Genomic DNA, 12,714 nt, shown 5'->3' with positions numbered 1-12,714 from the left:
CAGAGAGAAGACGAACCTCTCCGCGACTTCATTAGCAAGTTCAAATTCGTCATTTCGAGAGTTAGCGGAATAAGCGACAAGGTGGCCGTAATGCGCTCTGGAAGACGCTCCGGTACAAGTCAGAATTACCCTCGACAAGCCGCAGATGATCCAAGACGCCCTCCATAAGGCCACGAATTACATCACCATCGAAGAGGAGACAAAAGCCTTGTCACAAAAAAAATAAGTCAGCAAAGACATCTTCAAGAGACGCGCATCAGACCCGAGGTCAAAAAAGAAGAACTCTCGTAACGACAAGTATGTCCATCACAAGGGGGAGGAGCTTCAGAGGGTGCATAACTATGCCATCAACTCCAGATCAGAACAAGGAAGAACGTCGGGAAACACATGGACCGCAACTCGAATTACGACGAGAACACCTTCTGCTACTTCCATCAAACTAAAGGTCACTCGACCATCAACTGCAAAATTGTTGGGGCAAGGCTGACCGCAAAATTGCTCGCAGGGGAGCTCTCCGATGTAACCAGCGTGAAGGATCTCATCCGCGATTCTGACCGCCCTCCGAAAACTGATAAATTCCGCCAGTAGAGAACCCTCCTCATAGTAGAGAACCCTCCTCAGGGAAATCAAACGGGCGAGAAGCGCGGAAGGAGACAGAACGACAAAGGTAACGATAACAAACGCCGCAGAGTAAACATGATTATCGGAGGATCACAGTACTGCAATGAATTGGTCTTGTCTATCAAGGCCTATCAGCGGAAAGCAGACACGAATGCAAACTGGCCGACTTGGTCTCAGCCTCGTGATGTCCCAACAAACTCGATCACTTTCGAGGAAGAGGAAGCCGGCAGAATCGAGCAGCCCCATTGCGGTCCACTCGTCATTGACCTCGTAATCCGAGACATCGAAGTAGCGAGAATCCTAGTGGACACGGGAAGCACGGTCAACGTCATCTTCCAAGACACTCTTAAAAGGATAAATGTCGAGCTTGGAGAAGTAGTGCAAACGCCAAAGCCATTAACCGGTTTCTCGGGCGTAACATCAATGACCCTCGCATCGATCCAACTCCCTGTCATGGCAAAAGAGGTCACCAAAATCGTCGATTTCGCGGTCGTTAACCACCCAGCTATTTACAACGTGATCATGGGCATGCTATGGATAAACGCCACGAAGGCAGTCCCATCGACATACCATCTAAGCATAAAATTTCTGACTCTAAACAGAATCGCAGGGATTTGGTGGATGCCAGAAACAGTCGCCAGTTTGCTTCCTAGCAGAACATAAGCTTCGACAAATCACGACGACTTCTATGGTAAAACCCAAGCGAGCGAAGTTAATTGAGACCAGGTCTAAAAACACTTCAGAGGAAGACGATCTAGCATAATCTACTCAAGCATCGGCTGCGGACAGCGAGCAAGCTTTCGAGCCAACCTCTACAACCCAACCGGAGGAGACAGACCCGGAAGAAGATGTCGACCCTACCACAGTCATCATGACTAAGGTGATCGACATAGCCGCAACAAATGAGTAAAAACACTCGCGGCACATAGTGAACTACGAGATGGCTTGATCCTCGAAAGGGGTATGTAGGCAGTTCGTCAAAAGACGAGTTCAGCTGTCCCTCTCTCTAAAAAGGGGGGGGGGAGTGGGTGCGTATAATCGTATACTCTTTATAAATATATGTCTTTGTACTCGAAATTTTTAGAAAATTTTCGATTATAAGAAAACACAATAAGATTTACAGAAATCCTTGCAAATCTCTTTTGCCGCCTAAGTATTTCTTCATATTAATTTGCGGCTACAACAGCAATCCACGATCGCTCAAAAACGCCCAAGAACAAACCAACCATTATCGTATAACCTGGATTATGGAAATCTTACGAAAACTAACTCATTTACTTTAGAAGTAACTTTGGCATTGTCCATGTCTAAAAAAGAATTGCCAATATATCATTCAGAAAATTGGTATGACGATCTAACCGAGAAGCCAAATCTGACTCTCGATTAAAAACGTAAAACGACCATGTCACCAAAACACAAATACATCTCGCGAGAAAAGAGACTTATTATCAGAAAAATTGTGAGACTTCGCAAATACTTCAAAAATATATTCTCAACAAACAGTCCATCTGTGACTAAAAACAACTCATTCATAAGTATCCACTTACTAAAAAATTCCATTCTTCGACTGGCCTCGACGAATACATCAGCCGTCTTAAACAAACGCATCTTTACCCTCGATTGGTCCTCATACATCCGACTAGGATAAATAGTGCTTTATAAAAGAAATCCGAAATTTTGATCAGCACTTCCAGGAGACTTAGAAATTGTCCCTGTAGAGATGCTCGATTCCTACCACACAAGTTATTTAAGCCGAAAACCTATTGCGGACTTTAAAAAGGTACGATTCAGGTTAAAATCGCAACAGGACATCCAAAAGCCGATTAGTCATCGCAGAACCTTAAACCGAAAATAAACCTAGGTCTTGCCCTAAACCCAGTACTGGTATTTAACATCTCAAGGCATGATATTTAACCGATATGAGATCCTAAAACATGTCTCTTCATTCATATCTAAACACTCACGAACACTTCGCAAAAAAAAAAAAAATTGAACACTTGCGAGTAACGAATAGAACGATTCACAAAGAGTTAGATACGAGATGACAACTCATATTCTTCCCTCTACGCAAAACGATACATTCTTAAAAGACTCTCTTAAAATAAAAGCATAGTTCATTTAGATAAAGCCGCGAAGTGGCGGGGATTCAAAGCCACACACGGCCAATCCCAATAAACATAAAACAAAGCCACACACGGCCAAACCATATATAAAACGACAAAACTCGGCCTAGACAGATACGAATCTAAAACATAAGACATAAAGCTGAGGATACCTTCGAACGTCAACACCATCGGATAACAGCCGCTCGGGAATTCGAACGTCAACACCATCGGAAGAGTCGTGCCGAGCGGAGCGGCTTCTGGTTTTTTGCAGGTGTATGTCAACGTCTTCGTCCGAGTTATCGGACTGTTTGCTGAGATCCAAATCGATTTGTTCGCGCTCGTTATCCTCCGTTTCCCGTGGGGGAGGTGGAAGATTTTCAAGTTTTTCCGTGTTACAGCAGGGGTGGTCTCGTCGAGTTTTTCCCTTGTCAAGTCTTCATGCGTGCTCCCCGGTCTGTCGAGCGGAGTTGCGAAATCAAGTCTTCTTCTGCAAATCTTCGTGTCTCCACGGGGAGGGACAGCCCTGGTTCTCTCTGTTAGGGTTTCGAAATGTTTAGCGAGAGAGTCGATGAGCTGTTCATGTTCTTCTGACTTCTTTTTGAAGGCGGTGAACATCTCCTCGAACGCTGCGGTGTTGGCATTATCGTTAACCGTGGACACGTTCGCTGCTGGAATGGTGTCGACGTTGTTGATGATGTCTTACTTGTTCTAGCTTACACAATCTTGTGTTTATGTCCTGACTTTACATGTTGTGTTATGTAGCATTTCTAATCTCTTTCATGTTCTGTTGTGGGGGTTGGTAAATCATTTCCAGGCAGATATATGGTCTCTTGGAATTACAATGATTGAAATGGCAAAAGGAAAACCTCCTCTTGCTGACCTTCATCCTATGAGAGTGGTTTTTATCATTCCCCGGGAAAGCCCTCCTCAGGTTTCATATTTCTAATTTTAATTTTGGCTCGAGAAAAGCTTGTTAGATAATGCACAAGTTTTCTTGGAGATATTTAACTTTTTGTATTTCATCCACAGTTAGATGAACATTTTTCTTGTCCTTTGAAGGAATTTGTTTCACTTTGCTTGAAAAAAGCTCCTGCTGAGGTACTTGTAGTGTCTTTATTGTCAACAGTGGCATGCCAAGATCTCTCATACAGCAGCTCTTCTTTATAATTTAGAGACCAAGTGCCAAAGAACTTCTCAAACATAGATTTATAAAGACTGCTAGGAAAACTCCAAAACTTCTCGAGAGAATAAGGTGTGAAGCTTGTTCTAGTCATCCAATTTATGTTCTAGTCAGCATATTTGATTGTATGACAATAAATGTTCAGCCTTGATATGTGGATGGTTTTCCACTTGATTCATCTTTCGATCTGCTTAATGCCAAAAGAAATTACATACAAGACGAATTTTAATGTTGTCTTTTTTGTTTGAAGAGAGCGGCCAAAGTACCAAGTAAAGGAAGACGAAGAGATTCTAACAAGTGGTCCAAAATCTCCGGCTGAATCATCTGGAACTGTTAGAGTGGCTAGAGATGAGAGAGGCCAGGGAACTAGGTTGGATCTCTGGTCTACTACTCTTAGGATTTCTTCTCTCTTTCTTTATTCATCAAAATGTTAACAATTTGTTGTTACAGTGTTCAGGCAAGAACTGTCAAAAATGCCGCGTGGGATTTTAGCTTTGGGGGTTCTCAGAGTGCTGGAACTGTTCGTTATTGTAAATCAAGAACACAAAACTCAAACTCAATAATAAGAATCTCTCTCTTATTCATCTCTTAAGGAAACTCACTCAAAACCTTAAGTTTTCAATCTCACAAAACTCGCAAGTTATACCACACATTGGTATCTCCTTATATAGAGAATAGATTTCTCCTAATCTCTATGAACTTAACATATTTCATATTTCCTTTTCCTAATCCTTTAAAAAACCATAACTCGGTAGGATTAGGTAACTTGGTCCTTAAGCTACTTCAAGCTTAATCCAACATTCTCTCCCTTCAACTCGAAAACTCTATCTTTCACATCTTGAATTCCAATAAGACTTCTCATGTCTTTGAACTTTATCCTTCCAAGTGACTTGGTGAGAATATCAGCATTTTGCTCTATTCCTGGAACATGTTTAACCTCTATTTGTTCATTCTCAACACATTCTCTTATGAAATGAAATCTTCTGTGTATGTGCTTGCTTCTTCCATGGAATACTGGATTTTTCGTAAGTGCGATGGCTGACTTGTTATTGATTCGAATTGTAACCCTTTTACTCTTCCTTCCGACCACCTCAGCGAATAACTCTTGGAGCCAGATCGCTTGTTTTGCGGCTTCAGTAACAGCCATAAATTCAGCTTCGCATGATGAAAGTGCAACGATCTCTTGCTTGATTTAACACCACGTAATGGGACACCTTTCTAAGTAGAATATATGGCCGGACGTACTTCTCCCATCATCCACGTCCGAGTTATGACTAGAATCACTATAACCAGTTAACCTCTCAACATTTGAACTCTCATACGCCAAACCATATGACATAGTTCCACGAAGATATCTTAACACCTGTTTCAGGACAGAGCCATGAGACTCCATCGGCTCATGCATATAGCGACTGAGCATACCCACAACAAATGAGAGGTCTGGACGTGTGTGAAGCAAATATCTTAGACAACCAATGCTTCTCCTATATGCTTTCTCGTCAATCTGCTTCTCCTTCTCTCCCTTTGATAAACTCAAATTTAGCTCCATCGGTACATGAGATGCATTACACTCATCCATTCCTGCCTCTTCTAGAATCTTGGGCGCATATCTTTCTTGACTTAGTGTTATACGATCCTGACATTGAAGTACTTCTATACCAAGATAATAAGTTAGCTTTCCCAAGTCACTCATCTCGAACGTTGTAGATATCTTCCGCTTGAAATCTAGTATCATCTCTAAGCTTGTTCCTTTGATTAACAGATCATCAACATAAACAGCAACAAGCAGGAGATTGTTCTTCTCCTCCTTGCGATAAAGAGAGGGCTCCTTTGAAAACTTTACAAAATTCATTCCCGTGAGAATCGTGTTTAACTTCGTATTCCACGCTCTTGGGGCTTGTTTGAGCCCGTAGAGTGCTTTGTTGAGTTTATAAACCTTGTTCTCACTCCCCTTGATCTCAAACCCTTCAGGCTGTCTTACGTAAACTGTCTCCTTTTATTCTCCATGAAGAAAAGCGGTCTTGACGTCTAGATGATGTATTTCCCATTGATTGGAAGCAGCTAGAGCAATTATGAATTGTACCGTCTCGATGCGTGCAACAGGGGCAAACACTTCATCGAAATCAACTCCATGCCTCTGCACATAACCCTTCACGACCAATCTTGCCTTATACTTGTTCACACTTCCGTCGGGTTCCGTTTGATTTTGAAAACATTTTAACCCGATTGCTTTTGCACCAGTAGGTAGATCCACCAAGTCCCACGTCTTATTTTTTATAATGGAGGTGATCTCTTCTTCGCAAGCTATTACCCACTCCTTAGATTTCTTGGCTTCATTGAAGTCCCAAGGTTCTTCATTGATGATGAGAAGCAATCGTTCGCACTCTATCTCTGCAAGACATATGTAATCGCTTAAATACTCCGGTTTTCTCCTCACTCTTGTTGACCTTCTAACTTCGGTCTGATCATCTTGATCATCTTCACTTTCACCATCCTCTGTTTCATAAGGAAAACCCTCTGTTTCGCCATCTTCTTCATGGTTTGTCTCATGTTCGTCGGTTCCCTCCATTGCTCGGGTGGAACCATTACCTTGCAAACCTTCCTCATCGTCTCTTTCGCCTCTGAACGCTCCAAAGTCTAAGCTGAAACTTTCTTCCTCTTCGTTACTTGTTTTACGCTCACTGCACCACTTCCATATTTTATTCTCGTCGAACACCACGTCTCAGCTAACAACAACCCTCTTATTAACTGGATCATAAAGGCGATATGCCTTTGATCCAGGGTCGGTTCCAAGATGAACCAACATCCTTGATCGATCGTCTAGTTTTCTTCTTCCAGCTTCCTCTGTTCTTGCATATCCTATGCACCCACCCAAACACTCTAAGATGGCTCAGATTCGGCTTTCTTCCTTTAAGAACTTCATACGGGGTCTGAGAAACCGCCAATGACCTTGTTGCCATTCCATTGATTAGATAAGTAGAATGTCTAATAGCTTCCCCCCAGAGATAATTTGGTACATTCATGTGCTTCAGCATGCTTCTTGTCATCTCCAGTAAAGTTCTATTTCGTCTCTCAACAACTCCATTTTGCTGCGGCGGATATGGCGCTGTGATATGTCTGATAATTCCATGTTTCTCACAGAAATCTTGAAATACATGAGATGTAAACTCTCGTCCTCTGTCTGTACGAAAAGTTTTGATGGAAGTTTTTGTCTCTTGTTCAGCTTGTGCTTTGAACCTCTTAAACTTGTCGAATGCTTCGCTTTTCTCATGCAGTAGAATCGTCCACATATAACGAGAGTAATCATCAATTATCACAAATATATACTTCTTCTGAGCTGGTGTTGACGGCGTAATTGGACCACAAAGATCACCATGTATTAACTCCAAGGCTTTCGTAGCTCGATATCCAGTTGCTTGTGGAAACGCTCTTCGCGTTTGTTTTCCGCGTAAGCAGGATGCACAGGTTTCTTTACTTCCTAAAATCTTTGGTATACCCGCAACGAGCTCTTTATTGGCCATTGTCTTCATGGTTTCGTAGTTGACATGCCCTAACCATGCATGCCAAACCGTCATCTCCTTTGTTGATTCTAACTGCAGACACTTCGTAATTTTGACTTCTATAATGACCTTGTATAGCCGGTTCTTTGATCTTCTCGTTCTCACAACAAGCTCCCCGTTTCGATCATATAACGTTAAGATCTCATCTTTCGTGCGAACTTCACACCCTACCTCCGTAGCTTGACCAAGACTTATGATGTTGCTCTTTAGACCAGGTATGAAGTATACGTTATTTAGAACCTTCTTTCCTCCATCTCTCAACAAGAACCAAACCGAACCCTTTCCTTTTATTTCTATACGAGAATCATCACCAAATCTCACCATTCCAGTGATTGTCTCGTCGAGGAAGAAGAAAACGAGCGATCTCCGCTCATGTGATTACTAGCTCCGTTGCGAGATACCATAGATAACTTCTGTTTAAGTCTTCCTCAAAGATGTTTGGTTTTATCTTTTGCTCATTAAGATACACCACCTCATGCATAATTAGGTTGTCTGCTTCTTGTGTGTCATCATCCTTCTTCTCTGTAGTTTCTTGGAACTTAAGTAACCGATCGGGACAACTGGACGCATAATGCCCTAGTTTATCGCAACGATAACACATAACTTTAGAGTCATCTCGTTCTCCTCTGTTGTAGTACCAGTTTTGATTATAACCAGAACGTCCGCGACCTCTAGCCCTCCAATATGATCGACCTCCTTGTCCTCTTCCTCTGCTAGTTCCATACCCTTCAGTTTGAGAAGGCTGTCGAGACTCTGTATTTGCGTACATGAGCTTTCCTTGATCGTCTTGCTATTCTTCTTCTCCAATCATTTCCTGATAAGCCTTTAATCTGCACACCATGTCTTCGAAACTTGTTGTATTGAGACAAGAACTTGCTCAAGCGCTGCAATAATATGGATGTATCTCTTTCGTGGTAAACCTTTCAAGAATTTCTTTACTAACTTTGGTTCATCAATGACTTCACCAAGAGCTATAGATTTTGAAGAAATCTCGGAAAGTTTTCCCACAAACATGTCGATGGTATCACCATCTTTCATCTTTATTCTGTCAAACTCAGCCATGAGAGTTTGCAATCTTGCCTCTTTTACCCTATCAGCTCCAACGTGTCTCGCCTTTATAGCATCCCAACCGATTTTGATGTGTCTAGGTCTCCAAGTTGTAGAATCAATGCTTCTGGTATGGATTGAAATAATAAGGCAATTGCCATATTATTCTTGTCTTCATCTTTAGATCCAGATTCTATTTTCTCCCATACCTTGTTAACCTTTAGAGCGATTTTCATTCGTATGGCCCAAACTGTGTAGTTGACTGAATCCAACATCGGACACTTAATTGAGGAGGGACCGATATCTTTGGCCTTTGCCCCGATTTCTTCTTCTTCTTTCTTCTCGCCGCTCATGATCCTTATCACAAACGATTTGTGTAGCACCTCAAGCTCTGATACCAAATATTGTAAATCAAGAACAAAAAACTCAAACTCAATAATAAGAATCTATTCTCTTATTAATCTCTTAAGGAAACTCACTCAAAACCTTAAGTTCTCAATCTCACAAAACTCGTAAGTTATACCACACATTGGTATCTCCTTATATAGAGAATATATTTCTCCTAATCTCTATGAACTTAACATATTTCATATTTCCTTTTCTTAATCCTTTACAAAACGATAACTCGGTAGGATTAGGTAACTTGCTCCTTAAGCTACTTCAAGCTTAATCCAACATTCGTGCTTTAAAACCACCACAGTCTAGGGAAAGGCATTAAGAAGTTACTTCTGATCAGAGTTTTCAAAAATCATCAGGAGCCAGTAGTAGCAAATTGTCTTCCACTTCTGATCAGAGTTTTGTTAAAAGAGATTCTTATCAGAATGATTTTCAAGAAGAAGTAAGATTCATTTCTTCTTGTATTTCAAGTTACTTGGTTAACCATTTTTAGTCTGATTTAAGTTTTTTACTTAGATCATACAGTTCTCATCCTGGTCATTCTGAATTTTTGGATGATTTATCACTCTGTTTTTTCTGGAACTGTTGTCATAAGATCTCCGAGAAGCTATCAATCATCTTCAGTATTTCGTGATCAAAGCTCTGGGGTATTGGATATTCTTTCTCCCTATTTTTTTTCTGAAAAGCAAGCCTTAGTCCCTGTCTTGCTGTTCCAATATGTCTGATTCTAGCTCTGTGTAGTCTACCAGCAGGTATACATCTTTTGATGACGCTTCAACAAGTGGAACTGTTGTTGTCCGGGGGCAGAATGATGATTCTGGATCACCTCGAACACCAAAATCTAGACTAGGGCTTCAAGAAAGAAGTTCCAGTGCTTCTGAAGATAGCATAGCAAATCTTGCAGAGGTTTACCTTGTTTAATTGATACTTTTATCTTACAAATTATTCGCCCTTGTTCTTTCTCATTCATTTGTCTTTCAGGCGAAGGTAGCACATTAAAGCTTCAGCTTGTCACGTGATTTGTCTCCTGACCTGAAGATATTACCTTTCAGAAGTTCCCGTGAACATTCTGATACACAAAAACCACTCATAAGATGACTCTGGATTTGCGTCTTTATCTGCATCGTTGTCTCGATTGCTCTTACCATCCCTGAAAGAGGTGAGCTTCTTATATATGATCTATCTATCTCTAACATTGAGCAATCTTCCTTCTCTCAATAAGCTGTAACTGATGTAGGCTCTTGGGGGTGAGAACGCAAAAGGATCTGTTGGATATAGAGTTTCGAGAGCCTTAGTAAACATGGAACGTGAAAAGCCTGGTTCTTCTGAAGCTTTTATTGCTAAACTGATTGAACAGTTGGGAAGGTCCGAGAAACTGTTAAAGTAACAAACACACACACACAATTGCATACATTTATCAGTCATCTTATTTGTCAATACTATGACCTGATGAACCTTGAAAATTGTCATGCAGTTCAAAGGAAGTCTCGTGAAAGAAGTGCAAGACATGGCGTTCCGTGTGTTCGGTAAGACGATGACCAGTGATGCAGAAAACAAAAGAAAACAAGCTACCAAAGAGTTTACATCCAGTACAAACGTTAGCCCACTTGGAAGATTCTTGTTTTCAAGGTTTGGCTCATGATAAGCTATTTACATCTTTCATGCCATTAAATTAAAGACAGATTGAATCATTTCAAGTGGTTTTCTTTATTGCGTGTTGCAGATGGTTAGGTCAGACATCTCGTGATCTTAACCCAAGTTGAGACACGGTAGAAGACTGAACATAAGAATGGTATTCGTGTGTCTTCGTTACATGGATTTGATGCATTCTGATATTGTAATATTTGGGATCTATGTGTATAATTTTTATTTTGTAATATTGCGTGTTGCAATATTTGAGAGAATTGTGTGTTGCAATATTGAGTGTTAAAAAGCTATTTGATAAAATTGCCCTTTTTTTTTTTTTCTACCGAGATCAGCTAATAAAAACCAACACAATCATTATCCAGACCTCACAGTGGATTCTCTCATTGATCCTACTTCGCGAAATTAGAATCCGCAGGTACTCCGGGCTTTAGTGGATCCACATGATGTGAAAATTATAGAAAGTATACCACTAAGCAGGACCCAGATGGTAGATAAGAATGAATGGCATTTCACAAACAATGGAAAATATACGGTTAAATCAGGATATCAGGCAGACCGGGTTTACCCAGACAAAGAAAGACCACCATTAATGTTTGGACCCACAGTGGATGTATTGAAGTCATTCTGCTGGAAAATACGATGTCCACCAAAGATAAAACATTTTCTATGGCAATTGGTGACAGGGTGTGTAGCGGTCAAGAAGAATCTACAAGCGCGACGGATAACTGGAGATATATGTTGTGCAAGATGCGGAGCTGGCGAGGAATCGATAAACCATGTGTTTTTTTAATGTCCTCCAGCACTTCAGGTTTGGGCTCTCTCAAAGATACCATCAAATCCAGCTATTTTTGCAACAAAGTTTCTCTTTACAAACATGGATCATCTTTTCTGGAGACTCTTCCCGCAGTTAGATGATCATCAGTTTGCATGGATACTATGGTACATTTGGAAATGAGGGAATAACAAAGTTTTTAGTAATCTGGATATTGATCTATGGATAAGCTCAAATTGGCAGAAACAGAATCAACACTCTGGGCTGAGGCACAAATAGCGAATGAACAGAGGACAGTATCACACGTAGAGGTTACGTCTTTACCATCAATTCCAGGAAGATGGTGTTTCACAGATGGTTCCTGGAAAGAGAATGATATTTTCTCCGGACATGGTTGGTTTAGTACTTTAGAAGATTTGATGCGCTGATGGGGCGAGGAATGTTCGGGCTAGTCTCTCTCCTCTTCATGCGAAGATGGAAGCACTACTCTAGGCAATGGAATGCATGAGGAACTTACGTCAATTTCAGGTTACGTTTGCAACGGATTGTTCTCAATTGGTGAAGATGGTTTCGGAACCAGAAGAATGACAACTTTTGCAAGTGATTTGGAAGATATATTAAAGCCCTGAAAGAAAGTTTCCTCCAATTCGAGCCGACGACTATTCTATTTATTTATCTCTTTAAAATAATACAACTACAATTTAAAAAATATTTATAGCACGATCCAAAAGGCCAAAAGCACTATAATAGTTACTAGATCCTGATCCGCGCGCCAGCGCGGATATGAATTTTCAGTTTTTAATTATTTATTTTATTAAATGATGTATTTGTAAAATTCATTCATATTATATTCATTAAGTAAATATTTTTTTTTGCATCTTAAACTATCTATTTTTTACGAATGTGTGATATCATATAAAAAAATATATAAAAAAATGAGTATACATAGTTAATTAGATAATTGTAAAAACATAAATTTTTCTTTCGTTTTGCGATATAATATAAATAATGGTCCGCCCAGTTAACAAAAATCATGATTTTTTTTATGTGTAATTTTTTTTATTTTGACCATTTCCTTCAAACTATATTAAATTTCACATATTTTAATTAGAATATTTTTAATATCTTTCCCTTTTTATTTGAAATGCAACTCAGTATTTTTAAAAAAATTATAACAAAATATTTTAAAATTATTTTTAGAATTTGTTTGAAAAATATGAAAATTACATTTTAAATTAAAATTATCCTAAAATATGATAAGTTTTGATGTAAACGAAAACTCAAATTATGTCAAAAATAATTATATTCAATGATAATAACAATTTAAATTGATTGTTTTAAAAAAAAATACATTTACAAAAATATTGTTTGAAAGAAAATTCATTT

The 12,714-nt window shown here is 39.8% G+C and overlaps 1 pseudogene; it reads left to right on the top strand.

Moving 5' to 3' along the window:
• The first annotated feature begins 696 nt into the window (after window positions 1–696).
• Window positions 697–10,672, top strand: LOC106331212 (annotated as a pseudogene).
• The last annotated feature ends 2,042 nt before the right edge of the window (window positions 10,673–12,714 follow it).

The sequence above is a fragment of the Brassica oleracea genome, chromosome C3 (assembly GCF_000695525.1).
Source record: "Brassica oleracea var. oleracea cultivar TO1000 chromosome C3, BOL, whole genome shotgun sequence".
NCBI lineage: Eukaryota > Viridiplantae > Streptophyta > Magnoliopsida > Brassicales > Brassicaceae > Brassica > Brassica oleracea.
Note: the sequence above shows the minus strand (reverse complement) of the source record. Positions and strands in the feature narration are given on the sequence as shown.